This window comes from Saccostrea cucullata, unplaced genomic scaffold (genome assembly GCF_032062105.1).
Source record: "Saccostrea cucullata isolate Sc308-1 unplaced genomic scaffold, CSIRO_AGI_Scuc_v1 ctg3955, whole genome shotgun sequence".
Classification (NCBI taxonomy): domain Eukaryota; kingdom Metazoa; phylum Mollusca; class Bivalvia; order Ostreida; family Ostreidae; genus Saccostrea; species Saccostrea cuccullata.
Genome location: NW_026919181.1, coordinates 88,516 through 108,925, shown reverse-complemented (window position 1 = coordinate 108,925; position 20,410 = coordinate 88,516). Strand labels below are relative to the sequence as shown.

The 20,410-nt window shown below is 31.4% G+C and overlaps 1 long non-coding RNA gene across 1 annotated transcript; it reads right to left on the bottom strand.

Annotated features, from left to right (window-relative positions):
• Nucleotides 1–9,637: 9,637 nt before the first annotated feature.
• Nucleotides 9,638–11,827, bottom strand: LOC134281653 (uncharacterized). Its single transcript, XR_009995141.1, has 3 exons — nucleotides 11,748–11,827; nucleotides 11,117–11,182; nucleotides 9,638–9,972 (listed from the first exon to the last, which is right to left on the bottom strand). It is a non-coding gene; the product is annotated as an uncharacterized LOC134281653 (long non-coding RNA).
• Nucleotides 11,828–20,410: the final 8,583 nt, after the last annotated feature.

Here is a 20,410-nt window from a genome sequence, read left to right as displayed (position 1 = left end):
ATGTTTTTTGATCAACTTGTGATTCTATAATTTACATCGTTTGATTGATTGATTGATTGATTGTATATTGTTTAACGTCCCTCTCGAGAATTTTTCACTCATATGGAGACGCCACCACTTGCCGGTGGAGGGCTACAAATTTTGTCCTATGCTCGGCACTCAGGGCCTTTGAGCAGTGAGGGATCTTTTTCGTGCCAGCACCTACTGCGACACGGGGCCTCGGTTTATACGGTCTCATCCGAAGGACCGGTCTCCACGTCCCACAGTGGAATTCCAACCCGCGACGTAAGGATTGACTCCTTACTTCGCGAGTCTAGAGCAGACGCTCTAACCACTGCGCCACGCGGGCGACTAACATCGTTTGAGAAATTGTTTGTACGTAGAGCATGCTCTTGCGTTTTGCATCAACTGATATATGACGTAATATCTCCGAAAATGACGTCATTCATACACATACTTACAATACTGGCCATAAAAATGACGAAACAAAAGACACAATTTCATCAAGTTAAAATTTAAAAACAACTTTTGCTCATTACTCTGGCGCAAGCTATCGACCGCAAACGCCAGTTGGTAGAATGATTACATAGACTACAATATATCATATGGAGTTCTTTTTCGCAGATATTCTTGTTCTGAAATGGTTTAAGCGATTGTCAAACATCACATGTTTTTATAAAATCTCGCTCAAAATATTAAATTAAACAATAATTGCATTCTAACTGTGAGAAAAAGGCAAAGTTGACAAAAAGAAAAATAGACAGCCGTGTTACATAAATTTAATGGCATGGAACGTCAGGTATTTTAACCAGATTTGAGGGATCGATGAAGGCTCAAGAGAAGTTAAGTACTGTTCCACGTAAGAATCAGGCAGATAGTACTAATAAGCCGGTACAGTGAAAATCTGCGAATTCATTAAATCTGATTTTAATGTATTCATTTGGGTCTAAAATGAATGATAAGTAATGATTTTGCTGTAATTCTTCATTCATCATCCAGCTGGGGATAAATTTGTAAAGGGGGGTGTTCTGTATACATTGTATGTAAATAGTGTATATTTCATGAAATAATTTCCTTAAAACCCAACAGTATTTGGAAAAAAACTAAATACATGAATACAATAATGATGGAAAGTAGAAATAAAATATACTTTAATATTTTTGTGCAAATGAATGATTGCAAAGTTAAAGGGTAATCAAATAGTGCAATTTGCTACAATTCTTTGTAAAAATTATCTCCCTTGGGCAGTTTTCATAGGTGGCGCTAGTAAAATAAAAATGGCAGCCTCCATGGCAGATCGCTTTGCAAAATTGTATTGGAGCAATGTGCATTATTTATTGCAAATCTCTGGGTGAACTGACATAAATTGCATAAAAGGACTTCACAAGAACAGAACTATGGATGCAAGCACTAGTAAACGAAGTGAAAATCTGATGAGAGATACGGTGACGGTGAGCTGTAGCAGCAACTTGTGTATAACATGTCTATGGAATTACTATACTCGTATTGATCAAGGTGATGACAATTTTTTCATACTGCCGATATCAGTATGAAGTAAGAACAATTTCAGAAGTTCAACGACAAGGCCCTTCAGCTGAAAGCAAAAGTAAGCCCACGGAGAGACCGTCCACACCGCTTAGGCACTTACTCAACTTGGAAGGTGAGAGCAATGTAGTTTTGAAAGAGGTTAGATTAATTTTTATACAAAATTGACTTTTAAAAAAAATTGTTTATTGATTACACTTTAAACAGTAATTTAAAAGTATATTGGGGGGGGGGGGCTGACCAGTTCATTTGGATTTGAAACATAAGCATAGTACATGTATACATTCGCCCTTGATGCCGTTTGCTCTTATTGTGGTTCGCCTTGAGTCTGCTCACTCTAAAAAATTTTTTTTAACACTTGCTCCATTTGCGCATATGTTAGTTGGATAATACTCATAATTTCCTTTGATTTTTTTGAATTTTGGTTTAAATTATAATCTATTTTCAGAATTTAAAAAAAAATATTTTTAGTAATCGATGTGATAAACATTATTTTGAATTTATGTTCAATAAGGTATATTTAATATTAAAAGATTCTTAAAACTATATGTATTGTCAACATGCTCAACGGTTTCATGGTTAACGTCACTCTCAATTTCCTTAATTATTTCAAAACATACATGCTAATATGAACCCTTAAAAACTAACAAAGAAGAAGTTCTCTTACAGTAATAACAAAATTAACAGCAATTTAACCAAATCAGTCTTTAAATAATATTAAAATCAGAAATAAAGTCAATAAGTACAGATGGGAGAAAAACTAGATTATCTTTTAAAAAACAAAAATGACTAGAAATCCGGGATAATGACAGGAGTAAATATTTACAATAGAGCGATCAGGATCTATGGCGAACAGGACATAAGGACGAACACGAACAAACCCTGCACAAACGGACTCGTGCGAACAGGTAGATGATGCGAACGGACCTGATACCTATGTTCTGTTATATACAATTGTTGTAAACTCTGGCCAGATTAAAGGTGTTTGAGGGTAATTTCTCAAGTATTTGATGATGCAGTCCATTAAGACATTATTGTGTTCACTTCAAATCTGTATTAAAAAAAAGTGACGTAGCATAATTATATGATTTTATAGACATGTTAAAAGGAACATATTTTTTTTTTTATTTAATGTCTTGAAAATTCCAGGCATATGCAAGCAATGTTATGCCAAGTGACTGAAACAGAAGAGTTTTATCTCACAGTCTTGAACTGGAAGATGACGAAACATTTCAATGGTAAGGATCAGTCTGTGTCGTATGTAGAGATATGCATGTATGCTTAAATTGATGTATTTAAAATTAAGCAACACATGTTTGCACTTTGCACTATTCATTTATGTGATTTATTAACTGCAGGAACTTACTGACTTAGTATTGATGGGGGGCTCCCCCTTTGTTTTTACTACATATAAATGAAATGTTTATTGAATGTCCAGCCCCCTCCCCCATCCCATACATAGTGACACACACACCCATGTTGTACAGTTGGAGAAATGTAGTACATGTATTTGAGTGGACAATTTGAGATTAGAAGAAGAATATTTCAACCACCCATCCCTTACCTTTTAACACTGACATACACACACAATTGACATTTAAAAGGATTTCTGAGTTTGTTTTTTTTTCTCCCCCCCCCAAAAAAAAAAGCAGAAAATATCAAAAAATCAAAAAAAAAAAAAAAAAATGGTGCAATGTCAGTGAACTGTGTTTGTCATTTATGGCATCGATTGCCTACATCAAAGATGCTAAAATAATATTCTCTGTTTTGTATGATATTTTACACAAACAGTACAACTACATGTGGCATTTGTACATTAAGAAGCCATTCAACTGCATCAACATTGACCTTGACTTCACAATCACATTCCTTAGATTTGTGATTTGTGTTTAGCCCAGTTTCACAGAAAATATTCATGATATTTTTATGAAAGTTTATTTGCAGATTCATAATTTCATATTGTTGAGAGCATAAATATTTTTTATCATGTTTTTTGCCATGACTTTGAGTCTTTGACTTGGTCATGCAAGTCCATTTACATGTTTGTTTGAATGTATATTTGTTGTGACCCAATAAATTGTACACGTTTCATAATTTCTATTTAAAATAAAATTTCATTATTCTTATATAACTTATTCAAATGTAATAAAGCAAATGCAAGATAAATATTAGTCCCATAATAAATGAATACTCAATACCGACTCCTAAACTTCAATTTTGATAAACCTTTTATACAATAAATATCAATTGTTTGGTGATAATTGATAACCTTATTATTTCAGAAATCTCTGGAAATGGCATCATCAAATAAACAAAGACTGGAGTTCAGAAGACCAGTTCAACACTTCGGATAAAATTTATCAGGCAGTGACTTTCATCTTCGACTTCCATGCGTTTATAAGCACTAAAGATTACAGTTTTATGTCTCGGAATAAGACTATTAGAGACTACTAAACAAATGGTAGTTGTTGATTTCAAAAGAAAAACTGTGTTGAATTCTGATATTCTGTTTTACATATTTCCCAGTAGTGAGGTTTTAATGAAAAGATTTATTTTTCATGAATTCAACTTTGTTGAAATTTTTTGAAAGTCATTTGAATATATGATCAACCTGAAGGGCAAACATGTGTGATGTGTGAAAAATGTCGCTCAGATCATGAATATATTTACATGTACTAGTTATGATTGAAATGTATTACATGTACAAAAAGGACAACATAAAATATATATCAGTGTGTAAATAAAAATCATGTTGTATATTATACAATTTAGGAAAATTTTCTTAGTCACTTTAATGATTTTTCTAATTGAAGAATACAATATTCTCTGACCTCAAAAACAGCCTCAGATATTTGATATTTTCAGGTTTTAACACTTTTGGATTATCTCCCCTTTTCAGTTAAATTAGAGCATCTTAGTGGGCAGACATAAAAATTATTACATTGATTTACTGGAAAAAAGCATAGAATTGTGTTGTATTTGAACTTGAAAATTTGAAACAATTGTTTTGAACTGTAAAATTCATTTTACATGCAGGCATCTATGGCGTATACTGGACGTTGACATAGAAAAGTAAAATCGCTCATTTTTGTTAGAAATCATCCCCCCAATACATGCAATAATTTACACAAAAATGTTTTAATTTCATATACCATAGAGTATGATGTCTTTTGAAAAAATGCAGCTTTTTCTGTTGGCTGTTTGATTTTTATATTTTTGAAAAAGTGAAAATCCTCTAAAATCTATATTTTTGTTTTTTGCATATTTGGATTATCTCCCCTTTGCCAGTATAAAATTAGAGAGATTTTACAGGGCATGAGTATGACAATATTTATTTTTGAAAAAAGGTACCTGTGTTGTTGTATTTATAGTTAAAATAAAAAGAAAATTTTTTAGATTTGTATTCATTGCAGTTGTATATCCTGTATTTCTATGGCATATGGACTTCGACAAAAATAGTAGTAAAAATTTTTCTTTTTTGTTCGAAACTCATCCATAATTTTCAGATGTTCATGATTATTTGAGCAAAAATGTTTTTATATTTTTATAAGCTTCAAGGTATGATGTCTGTTGAAATAGTACAGTCTTTTAAGTTGAGTGTTTTTTTTTATATTTTGATGGCTGAAAATCTCCTAAAATTGATATTTTCATGATTTTGCATATTTTGGATTATCTCCCCTTTTCAGTTCAAAATTAGAAAGTTTCACTGTTCATGGAAATGCTTTGTTAAATTGCAAAAAGGCACTTGTGTTGTTGTATTTTGAGTTGAAAATAATAAGAAATTGTTTAGAAATGTAATATTAATTTCAGATATATATATCTATGGCATATACTGGACTTTGACAAAAATAGTGAAATTTCTCTTTTTTGTATGAAAATCATCTATAATTTTCTGATATTTAATATAATTTGCACAAAAATGTTTTTATACTTTTGTAAGCCACAGGGTATGGTGTATTTGGAAAAAAACATAATCTTTTGATTTGGCTGTTGGGTTTTTATATTTTTTAATAGCCTAAAATCACCTTAAAATCAATATTTTCATGTTTTTGCATTTAAGCATTATCTCCCCTTTTCTGTCTAAAATTAGAACACCTTACTGGACATAATTACATTATAATTATTTATGACAAGTTACTAGTTGAGCTGTATTTTAATGAGAAATAAACGTAATTGTGATACCTTTTCCTATCTTGTTTTAATTCAAACTTGAAAATTGGCAATTTTGCATATTTTTTAAGGGAATTTCAGTCATGATAGGCCGAAAAGAGTATTTCTGTTGCCATGGAAACCAGACGCTGATTTGATAAAAAATAAATTTATTTTAGGAAGTCACTAAGTATACTCTACCAGCATGCAAAGTTTAAAAAAAATCTGAGACACCTCATGTGCCGCCCCTTGCCTGATTCTTACGTGGAATAGTACTTAAGTCTAGTGTGTCCCATTTTTTCTCGTAAAATTTAAATGGCAGGGGCGCAGTTGTAACCCCACCTTGCCTCCACATATTCACAGAATATAATTCCTGGAAATTAAATAAGATTTTACATGTCTGTGTAACATAAACCTTTTTGGGAGTCAAACGTCAAAAGCAGTAGTGAGTTTTTAGGGCGCCAAAGTTGAATTAATAAGAAAAAAATACGCATAGAAGCAAGTCAGGGCAATACTTTTGTACATTTTATTTGTAAACGGTAAGAGTACTGTTACTCAAACTATGTTTGTTGAAAAGTGCATTAATATACTTCAGTTTTATACAGAACATGTTTTATTTCATACAATGGAACACTATATAAAAGACTGAAAATACAAGTCGTATTATGTAACTTAAAATCTTAAATGAATGTCGATAGCATAACCAGACATAAACCGTGTCAGTAATCAAACCAAACAATGAAATATAGAATTGTTGATAAAGAGTACCATAGTCCTACTCTACTTCTTTGCAAATGAAAATTTTCTTTGAAGTTTTTTTTTCAAATAAGCCATTGGCAGCACTTTTAAAATCGTCTCATGTGGATAAGAACGCGATTTTTTGTATGCTAAACATTCCATATTCTGACGTTATTTCGGAGATATTACGTCATAAAAATTATAAAGTGACGTCACAGTATGTGTATATTTTTCTGATCTTACCAATGATATCAAACTCAATAATTTCCGTAAAACGATTATTTTTTTATTAAACAGTTCTCAGGACTTTTGAAATGCCCCTCGTATAAAGTGATGACGAACAGTATACAAGCATTCAGTTTCAGCAAACTATACAATTAAGGAGCTAAGCAGGCACGAACCTTTCAAAAATCAAAGATGTGATCAGGTGTCAACAGGTGCCATGGATGAGTGAAAAAAAACGGAAAAAAAGCTGCCGATAATTTAATGTGCAAAGCATGCCTCTACAATTACTTTGAAGAACAACAGTAAGTATATCACCTAGCAGGTAATAATAAATTATATTTGCTAACAAGAGCATATTGTATCAAACACAATTCAATAATGTACCCTGCAAACAAGGACAAATTTATCACCTGCTTTGTCAGTTTGGACCAGTACATACAGATCGTGTAATCTATATAATTGTTTTTCCCTTCTGCCTTATCTAACGCAGAAGGGAAATGTCTTTCTTTTACGGATCTAAACCTCTAAAAGTTTACTCATGAGGTGATGTGTTATGAGTTATCATTAATATGAGATAATATTAGGCCATTTAACGTAATTCAAATGCAGGAATCAAAGAAATATCAATGTTTAGAATTATGTGTAAAATTAAGTGTTGGGTTTGAAAAAGACTTCTTTAACATGTTTAAGTCACTCGTATTTCAATAATTATTTATTACCACCCACAAAAGGATCTAATACATCTTATTAAGCAAATCAATCAAACCTCCTCAAGTGTATTAAGTTTTCGTAGATATTAGATTTGAATAAGACCACATAGCAACAAATAAATGACATTGATATAAGATAAGTATTCGCAAATTAAGCAAATAGATGGCTATTTAATTTTTCCCGTGACGTCATAATCAATTTCCTAACGCTCTGCATAGACCAATTAACCTATATGGGAGACCTTAACCAAGCTGCGAATACATAATATCATTTACATCGTTTCTGGAAGAACCTTGATATAATAATTTCTTTTTAATTGTCAAAACCTCATGGTATTTTACCTTTGAAAGACATCGTTTTAGAATAAGTTTACCTGAATAGAATAAATAATTTTTATATGCCTCATGTGAAAGAAACTTAATATTGTAGATTTTACCTTGAAATTGATACTGTTTTAGAACTATTTTACTAATTTGTTGATAGAAAAAAATGTTTCCACTTAAGCATCGTACATTGGTTCCTTTTTAGGACCCATCTAACTTCATCTTATTAGCTGAGATCTTAATCATAAAACATCTAACCAATAATTTGCTATTTTTGTGGCATGCTACCTCCAAAAATTTACACTGAAAACAGCGCTTTGGTTTATTTAAGACATATAAAAAAAAGCCCTCTTAAAGGATGTTAATTCCGGAATGTTGTGCCTGTCCGAGTTGTTTTGTGTCTGATTTGGAGTAGGCGGGGTATTTCATCGATCGAATGAAAGCATGCAATAGGGCTTCAGTTATAATAGTTTCAATTCACTCAAGTACATAAACATGAACTGTATTACATAAACTGGAACTCTTTACATAAACCGAAATTCTATTAGTTTAACAGAAACTCTAGTAAATTAACAGAAACTATTTTACGTTAACAGAAACTCTATTACATTAATAGGAACTCTGTTACATAAAGAGGAACTATATAACATTTAGAGGAACTGTATTGCATTTACAAGACTCCATTACATTAACATGGACAGTTACTCTTGTACATTAACAGGAACTTTATTATATAAACACGGATTCTCTTACGTTAACAAGAACTCTATCACATTTACAAAAACATTATCAAATTAACAGGAACTTTGAAACATTAACAGGAACTCTATTCAATAAAGAAGAACTCTATTACATTAACAGAAACTCCATTACATTAACACAATCTATATTACATTAACAGATATTCCTTTACATTAGCAGGAACTTTATTACATTATCAGGAACTCTATTATATTAATAGGAATTCTATTGCATTCATTGGAACTCTATTACATCAAAAGGAGCTCTGTAAGATTGCTCAGACGGAAGAGAACATTGAGACTAAGAAAAAAAACTGTATATATTAAGGTTCACTAACCATCTGATAGGAGAGATAAGTGTTTGTTTGTTTGTCTGTTTAAAGTACGTGAATTGACCATTTTTGTCAGTTTGTGAATATCTTAATAAAGAATTAGATTTTAATGGGAAAGTTAAGAAAAAAGTTTAAAAAGATATAAAGATAGATCATACACAGGCAACTTAGCCACATATGATTCTCATATGAATATCATATGATTCTCATACGATTGGTTTCATATGAGAATCATAGAAAAAGGGCATCATTTGTGAATCATATGAAGCAAATCATATGATTTACATATGATCCACATATGTGAATCATATGAAAAATAACTACATATGATTTTCATATGAATGATTTTAGTATGTTTCAAGCCATTCACATATGAGAATCATATGAAAAGGGCATCATATGTAAATCATATGAAACACTTATGTGTGTTTCAAGCCATTTACATATGAGAATCATATGAAAAGGGCATCATATGTAAATCATATGAAACACTTATGTGAATTCTCTTTCGATATTTTTCACATTCTTTTACACATTTAAAAATCAGATATTTCTGCTTTAGATGAAAATTCATTACATTACAATGATCTATCTTCGTTGAAACATATTTTAAAATATCTAATAATGCTTACACAACTTTTTTGATAAAATTATTTTCATCAATAGAAATAACATATTTTTTTACAGTGTACATTCTAAACAAGAGAATATACAAACAAGGCAGTAGCATTTGTCGATACATGTATTTAACATATTCTAAAATGAGTACAAATTATAAGATTTTCAATGATTAAATAGTTAAATATGTATACTTACATGTACAGATGAATAACATGATTAGGTCATGTACTTGTATAAAAAAAAAACATATGACATGAAAGTGTCCACAGCAAAATTGAAACATCAGCAATAACATTTGTCATGTATTCTCTATTATAAATTTATGAAAAATCAAGTTATTTGATATTCCAGCATACATATAAGAATGGGAAATCTTTACAGGTCAAATTCAGACAAAATTGTGTACATCCTCCCCATTTCATAATCATTCCATATATTTCCTTGTTCCTTTTCCTTCTGTATCTCCATTATTTTCAGTTGTCCTCCCTCTGATCAGACCATTTTGAAAATCTCTTTGAACTGTACCAAAAATGCAAATCCTCCAGTTCTCCCCTTTCTAAACAATTTCTTTGTGGCACAGAATGGTCTCTGCAAAAATTTCAAAAATAAAAGTAAAATGATTCTAAAATTACAAAATAAATTCTACAAGTTATATTAAAGTAACTTATCAGTAGCAAACAAATGTATTCCCAATTCTCTACAAGTTATATTAAAGTAACTTATCATCAGTAAACAAATGTATTCCCAATTCACCGACACAGATTTGATACGAGATAAAACCAATGTTATATATGTTATACAAGGTGTTTTGTGGAATCCTATTATGTAATTTGCAAGACAATTACACTGTTAGAAGATATACTTCAGAATAAAGAGGTAGAGCCACTTCGGGCTTTATTTGGCCCTGAGAATTTCTGAAAATTCAAAACCGCTCAGTTTAGGTTGCAAATGCAGCATTTATCACTTGGACTGTTGGTGACCACGTATCTATTAATTGTGACGTCATTTCACATCTAGTCGATGCATTATGACATCATAAAATGCGTCATTTTCCTAATATCCTGTAAATTCCTTGAAAAATGACCTAAAAATGAAGCGTTTTTTTCAATATTTCATATACAGCACAACCTCTGATCCAAAATATGCCAATACATAATGAAAGGCCTATTTCTGAAGAGCAAAAAACATGTTTTAGTTTTTGGATCGTGGGCTGTGCTCATATTTTAATTCTTTGCTGAAGGTAGTCAAATAAGCATATTTTCTGCAAATTTCAAGAACATTGCAATTTCTCAAAGCCTGTTTTCAAATATTTGGATTCTCAAAATGAAATTTCATTATAGAACATGAAAGCACCAAGTGTCTACTTTATTTTGATATATGAAAATGGAAAGAGGGTGATAGTTACTTAATTGATATAAGTACAGGGCCATTTCAGGCAAAAGATGGCTCTTGCTCTTATAAAAAGCATTTTTTTTATTTTGACAATATTGAATTGAATTTTGCAAGACAATTACTTTTTTGGAAGATATGCGTCATATCAAAATCATTAAAAAAGCATTTTTTTATTTGACAATTGAATATGGAATGTTCAAATAGTATATATTAATTCAAATTGCCAAAAATTAAGAAGATTCTGACACAAATAGGCAGAAAAACAGACTTTGTGATTCAAGGATATCCCACACTTTGTTGGGAAGAATATAACAAAGTCTATTAAACAGTGTGTAGTTACCTTAACTTTGAAGCAAGCCTTGGATCTTTGGATTTTTTCTTATGAAAGACTGGCTGTATATTGAACCTGTAAAACAAATTTTCACACAGTAGATATTTTCTAAGCATAACTAAAACTTAAACTACAAAAAGAGAGAGTACAAGTTTGTAGGTTCTCAATTGTCCTAAATATTCTACAAATTACCTGAAACTATGTTCTCTAGTGTTGGAAAAAAATATAAATGTCAATGAATACATAGATGTAAATATTCAATGGATTAGCTATCTGATGTACCTTCAACACATAGTCACATGCACATGTATTTGTACCTTGAAAGTTGCCACTATTATTATTAATTTTTTGCTGAAATTCAAAAATTCAATTTATCCCCTGAAGTAATTGTATAGTTTCATAGCTTTTAAAGCAAGAAAATTCTATTCATACTTTCCATATTTAAAAAAATGCATTTACAATTAAAATTGTTTCATAACGTAGAATAAAACTTTTATATTATTGAGTTGAATTTACTTTTGATGAAGCTGTGCAAACAATGTAGAATTATAAAGGAACAACAAGAAATTATCAAGACATATTTTGTCATAAAGAAGTCATTACAGATGTACACTTTCATTTTTTATTGCAATATTTTTACCTTTAATACTGTGATGGTGCAATCGTCTGTCAGATTCAGCTTTAGGATCAATCGCCATTCTTATCAGCTCTGGGCTTCGTGGACTTCATAAAAATGCAGCACTGTGACACTGAATTCAAGTTGTTGAATGCATCTATATGCCATAAAAAAAAATAATTTGTCATTAAGTCGATGAAAGAGTCGACTTGATAACGATCTCAACATACAAAACGCCAACTGCTATACAGGGTTTCTACTTTCACTTTCAAATCAGTACATAACAAAAGTCAAAACAAAAAGAAATCAAAGTAATGCCTTTAGCCTAACACGTAAATTGTAATGTTTACATCCAATGAGAAACAAATTAATTTATCCAAAATATACTTACAGATTACTAACATTATGTAGGTTTGCGTAATGCATTAATTCAACAATTACAATTGATGAGATTAGCCTATTTCGATAGAAATAAGTTCATATGAACCTGTAACCGTAAGGAAAGGATATTTAAACAATATGAATTAAAGATCTTTATAAAAATTGTTAGGAGATAACTTACTTTTTCCAACACCCAACACTTCTGCTGCAGCAGTGAGGTCAAACATGACGTACACTTCCATCCGATAAAAGTCAAATCCGGTCCGGAAAAAAATACGGATTTTTTTTTATTTTATTCAAGTTATAAACCAAACACAAAAGATTTGAAATAAAAAGCAATTTAATTTATTCTTTATTAATTTTATCTGGGAAATACATTATTACAGAAAAAAAAAATTGTGAACGTTTTTTTTTAAGGGAAAGAGGGGCGGGGGGGGGGGGTGTTAAACAGAGTAGAGCAGAGCTTTACAGAAGTAATTGCTAACAAATACTTTTGAATTAAATTACTATTGATAATATTAATAATATATTATTGAAATTGCAATTTTACTTGCATAAACCAAGGGCAAACTAGTGAACACAGTTTCATATGATTCTCATATGATCACTGTTTCATTTGATTTTCATATGATCACTGTCAAAATATTCATATGATTTTTACCTGAGTATATCAAGGGCAAATTAGTGAATATGGTTTCATATGATTCTAATATGATCAGTTTCATATGATTCTCATATGAAAACTGTCAAAATATACATATGATTCTCATATGCAGGGCCTTTCATATGAGAATCATATGTAAATACGATCATATGATATACATATGTGTAATCATATGATTCTCATATGATTGACCACATATGATTCTCATATGATTGTATATACATATGATTCTCATATGATCCACATATGATCATCATATGAAAGGCAATGCATATGTGGATCATATGTGGCTTAATTGCCTATGTATACTTGTAAAAAGGCCTACCTTACAACAAATGATGCCTTCGATAAAAGTCTACCACTAAGATAAGGGCGTTCCATTTTTTTTTACAGTATGTAGGGTCTGCTTGCGCCTGACTTTTTTTTAAAAGAAAACAAAAAACAGCAATTCCATAAAAAAAAACAAAGCAAAATAGATGAAAACAATAGTTATAATATGTAAATTGCTCATTTTTCGACATTTGAAAATATAAGAACTAATTTCTATAGGTTAATAAACTGTTATTTTTTACCCGTTAACACTTGTTCATTATATCTTCAAATGTAAGAAAATATCCAATCCACCGTATGTTTTGTGTTTTAGTTGTATTTCTTTTTATTTACAAAGGAAAACGTATGAATTATCAGCAAAAACATATTTCAAGAAAGATCGCGAGACCTTTAGTTAAAACAACTGTTTTACGGAGTTATATATAAGATATACGGAGATATACCCTCCAATTTAATTCAAAATTTCTCCAAGTGACATTTCATGAATACTTTAGCGATAGGTAAAATATCATAAATCTCTTTGCGCTACAATTGAGCAATTTTTAGTTTTAATAAAGAATCTTTGTAATGTAAACATGCATACAATAACATAAAAATATTTTTGTCAAATTTCTCTAACATGCATTTGATTAAAAAAATAGATACTCCTTCATAAAAAAAAAATTATGTAGATTATATTTAAACACCTTTGATAAAAAGTGAGATTTTTTTTGGCTTTCTTTAAATCTGATTTCAAAATTTTAGATTAAAAAAAAGTGCACATTAAATCAAAATTGTAATTTCTAATTTCATCCAAAAACATTATTTTGGAATCGAAAACCTCCTAAGGGTACTTTTTCTGCTCTAGAGTCGTGAAGTAAGAAGTTGATCTATGCGTCGCAGGTTCGAATCCCACTGTGGGACGTGGAGACCGGTCCTTCGGATGAGACCGTATAAATTGATTTTGTTTGTCTTTTTGTAAAGTTCAATTACTGATTTATTAAGCATACATACACAGACCTTTATGTAGTTGTTGTTTGTTTGTTTTTTTTTCTTCTGGGTGGAATTGAGTGGAATTTTTGGTTTATTAACTACATGTAATTCATTTCCTAAAAAAGTTCTAAATGATGTAAAAACCAAAACACAGTTACAATTTTGATATTAATGATTGTTTTGAAACTAGCTTTTATTTTGATTTTAACCTTAATAAACAGAGGCCACAAGAAGGTCCAGAATTAAGACGTTTTCCCAACTATTCTCAATTCTGTCGGAATTTCATAAAATTTGAGATAGTTTTCATTTCGAAAAACATCTGAAATTTTTTGTATCTAAAATGCATCTGATATAAGTGTATGATTAACGTATGATGTATGCATATGAAATGGCAGGTAGGCAAGCTAACGCTCTTTTTTAAAACAAAATAAAAAAGAGAAATTGGAAATTTGCATGTTTTCAGAATTTTCTGAGCCTACTGTGTATCAAAAAACAAAAAAACAATCCTATTTTTTTCAGCGATGGCAACAGGTTTTAATTGTAGTGGGGGTATTAGCCTACCTTATGTTTTGACAGTATTGCTTGTCGTATGCTGTTGCTTTTCCATAGGTGTTACCAAAATTATTTTCTTGAAATTCCTGCTTGCAGAGCATTTCTAAAATTAGCTCTAGCGTGTTCTTTCTTAAAAGCAACACATAATCTAACCCACAGATGCACAAACTTCTAAGAGAATTTTACAGAAAGCTATAAACACAGAACACTGTAGGGTAGTTTATGCTGTTAGAGAGGTCCGCCCTCAGAAGTAGAGATAAGAAAATTATTACAATTAACTACACAATGAATAATAGCATAAATATGCTAGGATTATGTGGGTCGGATGATACGTAAACGAATTTATTATTTCCAGTAATTTTCAAATGAAAGAAAACAACTGTTTCTCTGTTTAAGCAAAGTGATTTTTTTTCTGAAGAATAAAGGCACGTTACCTATGTTGAAAATGAATGTAATAGCCTCAATATGCGCAAAACTATACGATGTAATTTTCTTCAAGTCTGACAAACTATGTGCCTGCGTTTAGAGGTTCCTTGCGTTATTGTTATAAACTTAGTATGGTCCTCATTAGATAATAAAATAAAAAAAAACTATAGCTGCCTCTGTAATATTTCTACTCAATATATCCCAGTAAATTTAAATACCTTTGTCTGAAATAAATTGTTCTTATATGATCAATTCTTCATACACAAAAAAATCTCCATGAACCATTATATATTTTCCTTAAACAACAACAATTTTGATTTGACAGTAATTGTTCAACTATTACTTTCATGTTAATTTGCCTGAGGGTCAGCTTCCGATATGCGTATTCTAAATGAACATAAGCTTTTATAATTTTCTTTATCTCCATATTTCTTTTGAACAATAACAACGAAATGACCAGTTTATCCTACGTGTGTTTTTTGCAAGAAGAGGTGATGAAAAGTGTGGGTGTTATGGGGCCTTCCGAACATACATGCAGCCATTTCTTACTGAAAACAGAATGATCTCACTTCCTCTGCAAACATTTAAGGGCCACAGATTCAACATTTTATTTCAAAATGCTGCATGCCTTTACTTTCTACATCCTTACATGACTGAATTTCTGGAGAAATCAGATATTGAAAACAAAAGACTTCTGAAGTCTGTTCTCTCAGATCTTAGAGTTTCTTTTTATGTTACCGGACTGAAAGCCCTGGGATTGATTTCAAAGATGATTACAACACCCCTTTGGAATATTCTCGAGAACAAGGATACTTCAATTGAAGAAATGACACAAAATTATCTCCATCTATCAACTTATTTGGCAGATGTTACTGAAAATTTAGCTGATTTTATAAAGGGAACCTTTCCAGCTTTAACAGGAATAGACTTTAATGGCGACAGAGGTTTTGAATTCCTGACCAAAGAGTCTAATTATGATACTGATGTGGAAATCATTCTAAGTGTCCTGTTACCAGCGATCCGGAAAGTAGTACTGCATGTCTATAAAGACCACTTGCCAGATGGTAAATATGAAACTTTCACTGAGGAGCTCTAACTGGCTACCAAAAGTGTGGACAAACATAATTCCTATTCCGAGCGACTGTTCGCGTACATGGACCAAATTTTAAGAGCTTAACCTAATATATCAGCTCTAGCTCTTGAGGCTTACGCACTTTTCCTAATGAACAAAACATCCACATGGATAATAAGAAACAAAGAGGACATGGAAGACCTTATTTTGGAAGCTAGAAAATCCGTTTCCACTGAAAGAGATTTATTCTCAAAAAGAAAAGGAGAAATTCAACGACAGAGAGAGGAGAAACAAGAAGAAGAGTTCCGAAAAAGAGTTGGAAAAAAGAGAAGAAAACAAGCGCAACTGGAAAAACAGAGTGATGACATTATTTTCTATGGTTTATGGAAATCAGCCCGCGAGTGTAAATTGAGAATAAAGGAGTTTGGACGCACATCAGACAAAGTCAATGCTTTAAAAGCCCAGCTCCGGTACCGTAAAAATGTTCTAAAGCAGAATGTTCTCGAACAAAAACTGTTTTCATTTCCCAGAAAGAGTCATGATGGAAAAAGACAAACATTGACACACAATGAACTTTTGTCAAATCTATTAAAAGTTCTGAAATCTGTTTAAATTAAACATGAAAATCAAATTACTACATTTTTTACATTGATTGTCTGTGTTATTTGATTGTTTTTATATAATCTAAACACTATTACAAGAAAAGATTAAGTTTTTGTATTTTAACTGCTTTTATAACTGTCAAGTGCCGGAGATTACTGGTAGATACCATACATTTAAAACATGTACTTTTAAACATTATAAGTAAGGGTACAGAGAAATTGTCAAAGATTGTCAAAGAATTATGTTTAAAACTTCTATTGCACACACAAAAAAGAATTCAGCTAAAGTGAATTTATTTGATAATTTATTTTTGACTACATCATGATCATTTTTCAGAGTTAAAAATTTTGACGTCATTTTTGCAAGTGTTAACGTTGGCGCAATAATACGCATTTTTACTTGTGATGCATTGTGGTAGAGGAAGTGAAATTAACAATAAAATAATTAAATGTGTCATATTAAAGTTCTTTTACAAACAAACATATTATTTTCATTTAAGATCTAATTTTTCAAAGTATTTGCTGTTCATTCAAAATCAATACTTTGAAAAACAAAATGGTCACACAAAAAAGCGCAAGCACTACTTTTTAGTAGTCTATTTTTAGTAACATCTTATGAATAGAAAACCAAAATGTTATATTTTCTTTTTCTACTCTCCATATGCTTTAAGACAGTATATAATACATGTGGTAAATATCAAATATAAAAAATGACTTGTGGATGCTATAACAATACGTATTCTTGATATTGTAAAAAGCCCTGAATTTTGGAATACATTTTATATCAGGTAAAAATACTATGCTTGCAAAGTAAGGACTATATTCTAAATTCATTTTCTCTCTTTCCAGTTTGTGCAGATTTCATTAAGCATGGTGTACAAAGTTCTAAATATAAACACATTCCTAATGCAAGGGTATGAAACAGTAAAATGAAAGTTGCGTTGTTTTGATTTTTTCACGTTACATTTTACAAATGCCAAACATTTCATATATTTAACGAGACCGAGTCTAATTACTGTATTTCTGCCTTATGGACTTTGAGTTTTTTTTACTGTTATAGTTATTGTTTAAAGACTAAAAAAATCAAATGCTTACCGTCCCGATTTCTTTAAGGGTCAACTCAAATTTTTATTTTTACTATTGAACCCTATAGGAAAATATTGGAAAAGCGCCAAATAATTCATTTTCCAATATTCATTGCATTTCTGCCCAAGAGATTTTTTTTCATTCAAATAGATAGAAGGTGTAGTAAATAGTCACCAAATTGTGAAATTTAGAAGAAGAAAAAACAGACCATCCAGCTTGGTATAGGAATTAATTACAAATTTTATTTTCTGAATAGAGCCCTGTTCCTCTAAAATTGCCACATTACGGCATAAATACATATCAATGCAGATGAATCATTGCCGCAAAATTTTTACAGAAAAATAGCAACTTTTGGACCTCTGGTATGTTTCTTTGGATGGTCTGTCATTAGGTTTTAATAAAAAGTCCATGAACGTCTTGAATAAACAAACTCCATTCTTCTGCGTCATGCTTACCTTCAAAATCAGAAAATGTTGACGTCGTTAAAGCCATTTCAGCATTTTTTTTTCTGATTCATATCGTAAAAAATCACCCTTTTAGACCAGTAAGGGTTTTTAAATAGTGTTTATTTTGTAATAAAAAAATGGCTAAGGTATACTGTTGCACTAATGACTGCATGTAATAAATAAGCTGTGCCAAGTTATGCGCACTGGGTTAGACTCGGTCTCTTTAAATATGTATGCAGGCACTCTATCAATAGATAACACAAAAATACACTGAGAGGTTGCATACAGAACTCTTTTGTGTGCAGTGTTTAGGCATCCTTATTGATAGACCTCTACCATATAGTTTCCATTCAGGGAGGCTTATGGAGAAAACGAACAGTTTTCAAGATCTATATAACAATACGAAATATGAGCAGAGCAATTATTGAACAATTTCACTGACCTTGCGGTTATCTAATTTCTATACTAGTAGTTTTGTTAATCAAGGAAGTTGTTAAAATTATACAAAAAATCATGTGTCCTGACCTTTGCATCGTGTCCTTGACATTTTCTTGTAGATGTAAGATTCCTCTAGGTTCCCTTGCCACACCAGAGAGCTAATCTGACCACGCGTCCAGGATTCGCCATTAAATCTTCGTCACTTCCGGGAGCGGGGATGGGCGCATGAGCGGAGACCTTTGTTCCGAAGATCACGATCCTCGGTGTCTATGAAGGACTTATTCACACTGTAGACAAGAAGGAGGATTTTTATTCGTGGCTGGTAAAATTATAAAACGAATCAACCAAAATGAAAAACGAAATGAAGCTTTTCTTATTTTTTGTCCCTACCGGTGAAACAAGAGAGACTAAATATTTCCTCTGCATCCGTCCTCCCGCCTGTCCGTCTGTATATCCGTCCGTCTAGCTGTCCCTCTGTCCCTCTGTCTGTCTGTCCCACTTGGTTTCCTGCATATTTGCTCTTCATGTAAACACTGGCATATTTTGAGCTGATTTTTTTTGTATGAAAACGAAATGAATTTCCATATTTTAGTTACATATTTTTGCATTTTTGCTCCTCATGTAAACATTGGCAGATTTTGAGCTGATTTTTTGTATGAAAACGAAATGAATTTCCATATTTTAGTTACATATTTGTAGTCCCCTGTCGGTGAAACAAGATCGACCAAAGGTTTCCTCTGTTTTCATTTCACGCCTGTCTGCCTGTTCCTCCGTCCGTCTGTTCAACATGGTTTTCTACACTTTTTCTCCTACATGTAAACCCTGGGCTGATTTATGTATGTATAAGTTGCTGATCAAGTTTTCATTTTGATACGCTTGAATGATTCCTGTATTTTATCTAAAAGCTTGCAAACATTGAGAGTATTTCTGGTGTATTTTGCTCGACGTTGATGAGTTATACATAAATCTTTATTTTTGATCCACTTCAATGATTTCTGATAAAATATTCAGCTCTAAAGGGAACCACATTATACTTGTGGTAGGGGACTAGTATTGCTAATGTAACACTCTCACGACTCTCTATTTTTTAGATTCGTTCAATCCCTAAATATTCATTACCTTAAAGTAATTTTGATCATCAGGTATAAAATATATAACATATTCTGAGCTATAATTTATTCTTAACCATTAGGATCTTATTGTTTTCAAAGGTAGATAAACATGGGACCGATGCTACCTACAACATAGATGCAGAAGATCCGGCCTGTAGTAACTGGTTACGATTCGTTAATTCTCCCGCCAAATATCAACAGGAAAATGTTGTTCCTATCACGTGCGAGGGCATCATCTTCTATATGACCTCACCTGACGTAGAGCCGGGTGAAGAGCTTCTGGTCTGGTATGGTGACGGATATGGGAGGTTTTTAGGCGTAAACCGCATACATCCGGGTAATTGAACAATACATTTTATGGTTAAATGTTTCCATCCGGGTATTTAAACAATCTACTTATCAGATAACTTGGCCATATTAGGGGTGTTAAGGAAGTTCGTTCCATGATGAAATATTTTCAAAAATTTCCAAATAGTGCCTAACTAAAGAGATTAATTTTCAAGTCTGGCAAAATCACAAGAGTTTGCTTTAAATTTAAAGGAATTCATTTCTAGCAGAAAACTGTAGAATTGTTCATCCATTCGAAAAAAATATATAACATCTTTA